At 33.9% G+C, this 8551-nt stretch overlaps 1 pseudogene; it reads left to right on the top strand.

Moving 5' to 3' along the window:
* Window positions 1-1597: 1597 nt before the first annotated feature.
* LOC131593373 (putative disease resistance RPP13-like protein 1) lies at window positions 1598-7811 on the top strand (annotated as a pseudogene).
* The last annotated feature ends 740 nt before the right edge of the window (window positions 7812-8551 follow it).

Raw genomic sequence — 8551 nt, 5'->3', positions numbered from 1 at the left:
CTAGTTTCATTTTGTGCTATTTTGTGAATTCTCTGATCTTGTTTTAAGTGACAAGATGACGACAAAAATCATTTAAGAGCAAAGGTTTGTTTTGATTATGTTATGTAATCATTTTCTTAACAAAAATGATAATTGTGATTTCATTGATTTGTTAAGATTATCAACATTAACATTCCAATGTATGAACCATTTTATTGGTTCTGGTTAGTCTTGCCTTAAACCTGTTTGTTATATTGTCTGTGAGACAATTATTAAATAAATCCCAAAATGTAGCTTAATCCTTCAACTGAATATATGGATGTGGATAACTACAATGAGGCAAAGGTAGGTACTACTCCGATTTTTCTCGCAATGCTTTTAACTCAGTAAAATACTCAGAAATTTTATGGTTACCTTGTTTCAGATTTGCAATTTATTGTTGCAACTGTATAACTCGAATTTTATCTACCTCGCATATATTGATCGTTGAGATCTTTCCAATCGATTTGTCTACAAACTTAAACTTGTTCTTCCTTGCTAAGGCTCTATGCATCTTCAGTGCCCAGGCATGATAGTTTTCTCCAGGTAAACATAATAGGGATCTAGGATTAATGTTTGATCCTGTTTTTGATTCTGAGAATTTAGTCCCTTCTCCATGAATGTTGGTGAAAAAGAACTTGGTGAAAAAGAAAAGAGAAGTTGATCGTAATTCAAAGAAACAGTAGATGAATCTTGTTCATTTAGCGTAGCATAAACAAATCAGTATGAATTCACTCTGATACCATCAGAGTGTTAGCAGAAGATGAAAACAGAAGAATGAATTACAAACTTCAATGGTTTATTAAGCTGAAACTACTCCAATGTCAGCTTATGTAGACTAGGCAGTTGGAAAAATTAGTTACAAGCTATAACAGAATTCAGCTAACTAACTAACTTTCTAATTGAGTTACGGTTGGTGTATTTTGATAAATTAATATTAAACCGGGCCCGTATTAAAGACTTCTTACTAGTGTTATCAAACTGTGGCGCTATGGCGGATGTACATGGCGGTTTTTGGGCTTTGTGCAATGGTAAATATAGGCCGATATTGCATGTTTTCCGCCATAATCTGCTATAACGGCGCCACAAAGCGACCGGTATGGCGGGATTTTGGCTCTCTGCCATGGACCGCCATCGACAACACTGATGTTATTAGTCAATGGTATATGGCATATGCAATTGATAACAAACCTTAATAATTAAATACTCAAATAATTATTTGAGATTTTTTTGAATGTTCATTTTCAAATTGGATACATATTTAACTAAATTAGTGTTGACCAAATTTAAAATACCCACTTTTCTTAAAAGGGTAGCCTACCTAATACACATATCAAAGTCAAGTAGTAAATAATTTTTTTTATCAAACTTATATGTCATAGTGTTGAATGTTGTGAACAGAGTGCAAGTGGTAGAAGATTAATAATAAATAAATCATAAAATCAACATCATGGTTGGTCACTGGTTTTTGATCATTTTGTTCCGTTGATGAGGATGCTGCTTCCTTCATTCATTCAACATTCTCTGCGTTTGCTTATTGATCTTAGTCTCAGCTAATTGAAAACAACCTCAGGTAACTCTCTCATTCTCTTAATTTCATATTGTAATCATTTTCATTTTCAATCTATTTTCGCTTTACTTTTCTAATGTTTCTTAATTTCTATTTCCCTAGTAAATCTTTTCTAATGTTTCAAGCTATTTTGATTTCATTTATTTACTGGTTTTTTATTAGGATACACCTAGGTTCTTTATTTTGTATCTAGTTTCTTAAAAGGAAGAGAACCATATCTTTAAGAAAAGAAAACAGAACTATTTGTTATTGTAGAAAACCTATCAGGATTAGAGCTGTCAAATAAGCCCTTTAATTAAAGGCCCTAATTATTTGGCCCCATTAAAACCCCAAAATTTTAAGCCCCTAGTTATTGAGATTTATTTTAGGGCCTAAAGTTTTAGGCCCTTTACATAATGCAGTTTTTTTTGGCCCCATTGAGAGGGTCTTATTTCATTAAAAAAAACACAAAAACTTCATAATGAATCTCATTTCCTCTTGGAGTGATTATATGTCTAATAATGCAGTGATAATAATGTTAAATTTTCTACAGATAGATTTACAATTGAAATGGATTTTTCGGTTGTTTCGTTACTTGTATAAAGTCACTGTATATGAAAAGTCATGTTCTTTGGCTTGATTGTAAAGTTGAAATACTACTTCAATAGCCTTAGACATACAAAACCAAACAATAGCAGACACATTTACGATTTAAAGCATCAGTGAAAACAATTCATTAAATTAGAAGAAAGCGTGACCAAATACAGTACTATGATGCCAGATTTATCAATTAACGTGTTTCATTTTCTTGCCATTTTACATACAACTTGTAGATTTAAAAAGATACTATTTCAGCTCTCTATCTTATAGAAGTGAGCTCTATATCTCCATACAAAAATAATATATTTTTTTACTTTTTTTTTTTTTACTTTTTAATATAAATTTATATTTTTTTATATTTTTTTACTTTTAATATATATATATATATATATATATATATATATATATTTACTTTTTTAATTTTTAATTTAAAATTTATTATTTTTTGAATTTTTAATTATTTTATTTGGGGCTTTATGGCCCTCTTTAAAATTGTGGGCCCTTTTAACTTTGGGGCCTATGTATTTGAGGGCTTACTATTCATTAATTTTTTTTAGGCCCCTTTATTATGGGGCTGGGGCCTAAATTAATTGGCCCCTTAAATTGACACCTCTAATCAGGATCTTGCTTATATCTAATCATTTTTTGCGTGACAGTAAAATAATGAAAGAAATGATTGTTGAGGCATTTCTTTCATCTTTATTTGGTGTGGTTCTTGAGAGGTTGGCTTCAAGTAATTTAATAGACTACTTCCGTAGAGTCAAACTTGACACACTGGTGGATAAACTTGAGTCTATACTCAATTCTATCAATCAAGTGTTGGATGATGCAGAGAAGAAGCAGTACTGGAATCCAGACATGAAGACGTGGCTTGCTGATGTTAAACATGCTATGTATGAGGCTGACCAACTATTAGACGGGATTGCCACTGATGCTCCATTGAAGAAAATGAGAGTCAAATCTCAACCATCCAGCAGCACTATTCTCAACTTCATTCCAACTTTTACTAATCCATTTAAATCTAGGCTCAAAGAATTGATAGAGAGCCTAGATTCTCTTGCTGAGCAGAAGGATAAGCTGAAACTGAAAACAAGAGTGTGTGCTTATAATGGAGATGGAGTCGATTCGAAACTTTCAGAAAGACTACCAACTACATATTTGGTGGATGCATCCCAAATATATGGTAGAGATGATGAGAAAGATGAAATGGTTGAATTTTTACTTTCAAACAGTGATCCTTGCAACCAGACACCTGTATGTAGCATTGTGGGTTTGGGAGGGATGGGTAAGACCACCTTTGCTAAGCTTGTGTACAATGATAGTAGGATTGAAGATCATTTTGAACTTAAAGCATGGGTTTATGTTTCTGAATCTTTTGATGTTGTTGGACTCACCAAAGCAATTCTCAAGTCATTTCATTCTCCATCAGATGATGAATCTATTCTCAATTTACTTCAACAGAGACTACAATGTATACTAACGGGCAAAAAATACTTGCTTGTTTTAGATGATATCTGGAACGGGAATGCAGAATGTTGGGAGAAGTTACTACTTCCTTTTAACCATGGATCTTATGGAAGTAAGATAATAGTGACAACGCGTGACAAGGAGGTAGCAAATATTTTGAAATCCACCAAGTTATTTGATTTACAAATATTGGACAAAAGCGATTGTTGGAGTTTATTTGTGACGCATGCGTTTCATGGCAAAAATGTGTGTGAAAATCCAAACCTTGAATCAATTGGCAAAAGAATTGTGGAAAAGTGTGGAGGATTGCCTTGGGCTGTAAAAACAATGGGCCAACTGTTGCGAAAAAAATTCTCTCAACATGAATGGATGAAGATATTGGAGACTGATATGTGGTGTTTATCCGATGGTGACAACAACATTAACCCAGTGTTGAGATTGAGTTACCATAATCTGCCTTCCAATTTAAAGCGTTGTTTTGCTTTTTGTTCTATATTTCCCAAAGGTAGTTATTTTGAGAAAGATGAATTAATCAAGCTTTGGATGGCTGAAGGTTTGTTGAAGTGTTGCGGACAAGAAATTAGTGAAGAAGAGTTGGGTAATGAAATTGTAGGTGATCTTGAGTCAATTTCATTTTTCCAACAGTCAATTGAAAAAGATTACTTAGACATGCATGACCTTGTCAATGATTTAGCTAAATCAGTGTCAGGAGAATTTTGCATGCAAATGGACGCATCTAATGAGGAAGGTATCAGTGAAAGAACACGTCACATTAGATGGCCTCGTCCATCAAATGGTACACGTGATTATAAAATACCAGAGCCAATTTGTGAGCTTAAAGGACTACGTAGCCTGTTACTAACAGACTATCATTCTATATTGATAAGCAACACTGTGCAGCATGATATGTTTTCAAGACTAAAATATTTGCGAATGTTATCATTCAATGGTTGCGGTCTCTACGAGCTAGTTGATGAGATAAGTAATTTTAAAGCTTTTGCGTTATCTAGACCTTTCTTTTACTGAAATTTCAAGCTTACCTGACACCATTTGCATGCTGTGTAATTTGCAAACATTCCTGTTTTGTGGCTGTTCTAAATTGACTGAGCTCCCTTCAAATTATTCCAAACTCATCAATTTACGCCATCTTGAACTTCCCTATTCTATAAAGAAAATGCCAAAGAATATAGGAAGTCTAAGCAATCTCCAGACCTTGTCTTATTTTATAGTGGAAGAGCAAAATGGATCTGATCTTAAGGAGTTGGAGAAACTAAACCAACTTCGTGGAAGAATTCATATCAAAGGATTGGGTAAAGTCATTGATCCTATAAATGTTACAACAAGAAGTTTGAAAGATAAGATGTATTTGGAAGAAATAGAGATGAAATTTGATGGCGGAAGAGAAGATGTGGATGGATTAATAGTTGAAAGCAATGTATCTGTCTTGGAGGCTCTTCAACCAAATAGTAACTTGAAGATGCTCACCATCAGCGAGTATAAAGGTAATATCTTTCCAAATTGGGTAAGTGGTTGTCATTTACCCAACTTAGTATCTCTTACACGCTGTCATGGAATAAAGATCATTGGAAAAGAGTTTTCCAGCAATAACTTCAAGTCTCTTAAAATTTTGAGATTTAAGAAGATGGAAATTGGGAGAAATGGTTATCTATTGAAGGTTTTCCTTTACTTAAAGAGCTCTCTATAGTTGATTGTCCCAAATTGAAAAGGGCACCACTGCCTCAACACCTTCCTTCATTACAGGATTTGGTGATTCAGGATTGCGAAATGCTGAACGTAGCAATTCCCAATTGTGATAATATCATAGAGTTAGATCTAGGGAATTGTAATGAAATTTTGATAAATGAGTTGCCATCCAGCTTGAAAAGGTTTGTCCTTAGAGAAAATCAATATGTTGAGTTCTCCATGGATCATTTAATTAACAATCCCATTCTGGAAGTGTTGGAGTTGGATTTCAAGGACCTTGTAGAATGTCTCTCTTTAGATTTGTGTTGCTATAATTCTCTTTGGAGACTTTCAATAAGAGGATGGCAGTTCTCCTCCTTGCCTTTTTCACCACACTTGTTCACCAATCTTGAATCTCTAGAGCTGTCTAATTGTCCAGAATTAGAATGTTTTCCTATGGGAGGTTTCCCTTCCAACTTGATCAAACTTGAAATATTCAATTGTCCTAAATTGAAAGCTTCGAGAGAGGAGTGGGGTTTTCTCCACCTCAAATCTCTCAAGCATCTATATATTGCTAACTGCCCTAGTCTTGAGGGCTTGACAGAGGAGAGTCTACCCAACTCCCTTTCTGCCGTGTTCATTGAGAAATGTCCATTACTTAAGGAGAAGTATAAAAAGGAGGGAGGAGAGCTTTGGCATACAATTAGTCACATCCCTTATGTGGAAATTGACTGGATTGAGCAGCATGATACTGACTGAATTGAGTGGTAGAAATGACATGTTTGTCACAGGCAAGTACAATTTGATTTGTTAATTTTGTCTTAACTTTTTGTATTTGGCACAATAATAAAACTCTGTATGTATTTGATGTTGAACAGGGGCAAATCTGTGTGACCCGACCCAATTGGCAGATGTTTCCGGATGGAAGCAGGCTTAAGTTACTTATTTAGAATCTTTTACTATGGTACTATAATAATATTTTCATGTTTAGCTTTTTGTGTTATCAGCAATTTGATAAATATATTGTCAATCATGTTCTAAGTATATCTACTCATCTATCTTTCACAAAAATTATTAACTTTTTAGGCAATGATACAAGTTTCTTCTGTTTCTCTTGATATCTTTTTCTTTTTTGTTTGATGCAACATTTTGTTAATACATCATATGTTGTGGCTTACTAAAGTGCTCATTTGAAATGATGAAATATACTTTACTTTGAAACAATTTAAAATGATGACATAATAAGTAAAACCATTGAGACAACTCAGCTATGAATTGAACTAACAGTCCATTTTCAAAGAAGCCACTGCATAATATAATAGGTCATCTTCAGTTCAGTTCTCAATGTCTCTGTATTGACTTCAACTATAATAGTTCTTTTTCATTGATGTCAGCTATATTTAGCAGTTGTTGAATTAAATTATATTTTGGTACATAGCTCTCTCCATTTGCTATGCTATGTTCATTTTAAATGTCAAAAGCTTTGTCTAGCATAAAACTTCTAGAGTCTAATTCAGTATACCTAATCATCTATCTTTCACAATTTTTTTGGCAATGATACAAGTTTCTTCTGTTTCTCTTCTGTTTCTCTTGATATCACTTACACTACATTTTGTTAATACATCATTGCTTGATTTGAAATGACGACATAATAATTAAAACCATTGAGACAACTCTATATAAAGAACAGAAGGAAGTTAGATTTATCATGGAAATTCAAAGCATAATATGTATCAGACTGTCACATTCTTGAGTTTTTCTTTCAAAGAGAGTAGGCCCAAACAATGGTAAGTTTTCTGAACATTCTTCTTCTACCACTATTACATAATTGAAATTTATTAATATTTGAAATATGTTATTAAATTAATTTTGCAATATTTGAACAAGAGTTAGATTATGTATCATAATTATGAGTTATGTGTGTTTCTGCTTTAGAATAAATATAGAAACAAAAAGACAATGATTATGGGATAGTTATAGAATGGATGTGGGATTGAGACACTATGCTTGTGTAAATAAGAATATCTTGACAGCAATTTTAATTACACAAAGATAAAACTTGTGTTACCAAAAGGTTTTTGTAATACAATCTTTACCTAACAGTTATCACAAAATCTTGGTTCTTCTTTGTTAACTTCTTAACAATGAAGACTAGTTGTTGTTGGTGCACAAAGAATAAAGATGGTGACAAAGAGAATAATAGAATAACGGCGCAAAAGAGATGAGAGAATAAATGTTGTATTCTACTTGCGTTGTTTTTAAATGACAGCTACTACAAGGCTATTTATAAGAAAAGAAAATCTTGCCACATAAGCCCTAAAACAGTAAACTTAGTGAACAAGTCTAAAGTACAAATAGTACTACCAGTACTACAAAATACTAAAGTACCCTTACTACTAAACAGCTAAGCTAATGGGACCCAGACAGCATCTTCTGGTCAATACTATCTTCTGAGTAACCATCAGAAGATCAGTCCACCTTCTGAATATTGAATTACTCTTCAATACCATCCCTTAATTCATATTCTTCAATCAAAACTGACAACGCCAATTCCATCCCTCAAGAGCAGAAATTGATCCGTCTTGATCGCCTTTGTCAGAACATCTGCCACTTGCTTCTGAGTGCTACAGTGCACAACTTCTAATGTTCCATTCTGGACTTGGCTTCTCAAGAAATGATACTTAGTCTCAATATGCTTGCTTCTTCCGTGTAACACCGGATTCTTGGCAAGATTGATTGCAGACTTGTTATCAATCATCAGCTTCAAAGGCTTCTTCACTCTAATCTTCAGATCTTCTAATAGATTCAGAAGCCACACAGCTTGACATGCAGCTACAGCGCCTGCGATGTACTCAGCTTCACAGGTTGATAGAGCAACAACAGGTTGCTTCTTGGAACTCCAAGAGATAGGGCCTCCCAGAAACATGAACAAATATCCAGAAGTACTCCTTCTATCAACTCTGTCTCCACACCAATCAGAATCAGAATAACTCAATAATTCTGATTCTTCCTTTCTCCCAGAAGGAAACAATATGCCAAACTTCAGAGTTCCCTTGACATATCTCAAGACTCTGACAGCAGCTTGGTAATGGGACCACTTAGGTTTACTCATGAACCTACTAACCAATCCAACTGCATAGCATATATCAGGCCTGGTATTACACAAATACCTTAGAGAACCAACCAGCTGTTTAAATACCGTAGCATCAACATCTTCACCTTCAGAATCAGAGT

Source organism: Vicia villosa, linkage group LG3 (genome assembly GCF_029867415.1).
Source record: "Vicia villosa cultivar HV-30 ecotype Madison, WI linkage group LG3, Vvil1.0, whole genome shotgun sequence".
In the NCBI taxonomy this organism is placed as follows: Eukaryota; Viridiplantae; Streptophyta; class Magnoliopsida; order Fabales; family Fabaceae; genus Vicia; species Vicia villosa.
The sequence above is the reverse complement of the archived record's forward strand: the minus strand, read 5'-3'. Positions and strand labels throughout refer to the sequence as shown.